Here is a 3,113-nt window from a genome sequence, read left to right on the forward strand (position 1 = left end):
TCCCAGAATCTGCTGATGCCTTCCAATGTGGACCTTTTATACACTGGGCCTCCAAAGTTTGGACCAATGGGCAGAATTTTTCCTTGTTGTTGTTGACACTGTTTTCCATAATTACCAGCTGAATTATGAAGGAGGAAGTTGTTTCCTAAGTGTTGAGACTCTTCCAATAGTAAGTGTTTAATCTGTTTCTTCATTGAGAATAACTCCTAGAAACTGTTTTCAGATACAAGGAAAGTGATCACATCATTAGCATTTTTTCTGCTCTGGTCACTTTGTGGTCATGTGATAATTCCTGCTGTCTGGGAGGGTCCAGAAGTTCTCTCTTCCTAGTCTGTTGCTTTCCCTGTATGTCTATTGGATACCTGGTATAAGGCTTAGGTTGAGGCTTTTAATGTGCCCCTACCAGAATAGTCTTCCTATAACCAACTGATTAGAGGAACAAAGGAATTTTTGACAAAGCAGACAGTGACATACACTGGGGAGAGGATCCCCTATCAATACCTGGTACTGTGAAAACTGGAAAGCCATCTGCAGAAAAATGACACAGTACCCTTATCTTTTGTCACATACAAATATAAATTCAGATGAATAAAAGACTTGAAAGTAAAGTATGAAAGCATAAAAATTCTAAAAGGAAACAAGGAAATCTCTTCTAGACATCAACCTAGCCAAACAATTTATGACTAAGACACCAAGGACTAATATGACAACAACAAAAATGAAGAAATGGGATTTAATTAAATTAAAAAGCTTCTGCATAGAAAGGAAATAATCAGCAGAGAGAATCAACAATCTACAGAATGGGAGGTAATGTTTATTTGTACATCAAATACAGGTCTGATCAGCGTATCTATAAAGAACTCACACAAATCAGAAGAAAAAGAAAGAGAGAGACAAACTACCCCATACAAAGTAAATAGAAGTCATGAACATATTTTATTCCAAAAAAGATGGACAAATGACCAACAAATACAAGAAAAAAAAATGCTTAACCCCACTAATTATCAGGGAAATGCAAATTAAAACCACAGTGATCAGCTACCTGCCCCCTGTCAAAATGGCCATGATTAGAAATTCTTGGATCTATTGAGGCATCACACATTCCTAGTCATGCTCATCATCTTTGCCATTTGCATGGCCTCTTAGATTCTCAGGAGTACTTCAGAGTTTACCAAAGTTCCTGTGCACAACTCAATCTCTAGCTTTTCATGTTAAGTTTTCTGGTCATTATTCCATTATTTTCTCCAACCATATCTACCTCCAAGTGTGATGGTAAACAAGTCTTTGGATTTACAACAAAATTCCCAGGGAAAACGCTTTCCACTCTCAGCAAACTCCGAATCAGCTCAAATAAAGATGGCCTTATAAGAGGGGGGTTCTATCCAATGTACTCAGTCCTACTATGAAACTAATTTATAGCTTTCAAAAGCCATAACCCGATTAGAGCCCAAGAATATGGGGAAAGGGGAAAGGGAGTGGAGGGGAGGGAGAGGATGCGTAGAGGGAGGGTAATTGGTGGGACCACACCTACGGCGCATCTTATAAGGGTACATGTGAAACTTACTAAATGTAGACTATAAATGTCTTAACACAATAACTAAGAAAATGCCATGAAGGTTATCTTAACCAGTTTGATGAAAATATTTCAAATTATATATAAAGCCAGCACATTGTACCCCATGACTGCATTAATGTACACAGAGATCATTTAATAAAATAAATAAATAAATAAAAATGAAAAAAAAAAAAGAGGGGTGTTCTAGGGAACAACCAGACAGATCAAATAATGACATGTCTCTAGGAATGGGCTTAGCAGGAGGCTCAGCCCATTCTTTTCCCCTCCCCTCAATCCCTGCTTGATTTTACAATAATTTGAGGTCTTTGTTTTCAAGCCAACTGTGGAGGTGGGGAGAGGGGAATGAGTACAGGAGAAGCTTAATTAGCCAGAAAGGTTTTTTTTAAACCAAGGTTTAGACCTAGTTTTGGTATAAGAAATTCCCTGAACCTTTTCAACTTTTGGCTAATTCCAGAGTTTAAAAAAAGTTAATTCTACTGATTTTGCTAATTTTTCATTGCTTTTATGGAGAATAAACTTTCTGGAAGTCCTTAATCACCATTTCACTCACAGCACTATTTTTATAGATAACATTTTTATCAAAACAGGAACGATCCCTTCTAACCCTCATCTCTTAGGAATTTTTACTAATCATGCAAGGTGGGTTGAAAGCTATAACATCCATTATTTATGTTGATTAAGATCGTCATAAGAAATTCTTATTTTGTGTGGTGAAGGTGATGTATTACTATACTGAATGATTTTCCAATGGCAAACCTACCTTCTATTTGCTATAAAAACCCAAATACATTGTCTTGGCTTTGTTTACCCCAAATAAGTGACTGAGGCAAGGATCTCAATCAATGGGCGTTTATTGAGAACGTACTCAGGAGACACACAGCTCAGACAAATCTGTGGCTGCTTGTGTGAAGGGGAACTTTGAAGTTTCAGTGTTTAAAGGGGGAATATAGAAGGAAAAAAGACAGGGATGGGAGGAGTAGGGAGACAAAACATTTCAGGCTTGTGAGAGTTAGGAAAATATACATTTTACATAGAAAAAGTGAATGTTAGAAGAGAAAAGGAGAGTTTAAAAATCAAGAATTCTGTGGATGTCCTGGAGAAGCTGGGAGAATGCCTGATCCTGCCTTGTCTCTGTTCTGTGTCTTTAAAGATAAACCTGTAATTCATTATTAGTGTGGAATTTAGAAGCTAATGAAACCATTGGCAAGCTGGTCAGCTGTCCATGTTGGAGCATGTTACACGGCCTCCTTGAGGTCCAGGTGCTTTGCTTTAAACTATGTCAAGTGACTTGTCCTTTGCATGCTTTGGTGACAATGAGACATTGCATGAAAAATGTAAAACTCAGCATCTACTAGGTGAACAAATTGGATTACTTTGCAGGCTCTATGGAGGTGAGGAAGTTTACATGTCTGTGCGCTCCTGTCGGCTTGGCTGAGGGGACAGCATGGTCCTGAAACTCTGTTCTCCTCTGAGAGGTGGCAACAGCCCAGAAAAGTCCAAATGCTTGTGTGTGCTCTTTTGTGTTCAGTTCCTCAGC

This window comes from Otolemur garnettii, unplaced genomic scaffold (assembly GCF_000181295.1).
Source record: "Otolemur garnettii isolate 467f Iridium unplaced genomic scaffold, OtoGar3 scaffold00018, whole genome shotgun sequence".
Lineage (NCBI taxonomy): Eukaryota > Metazoa > Chordata > Mammalia > Primates > Galagidae > Otolemur > Otolemur garnettii.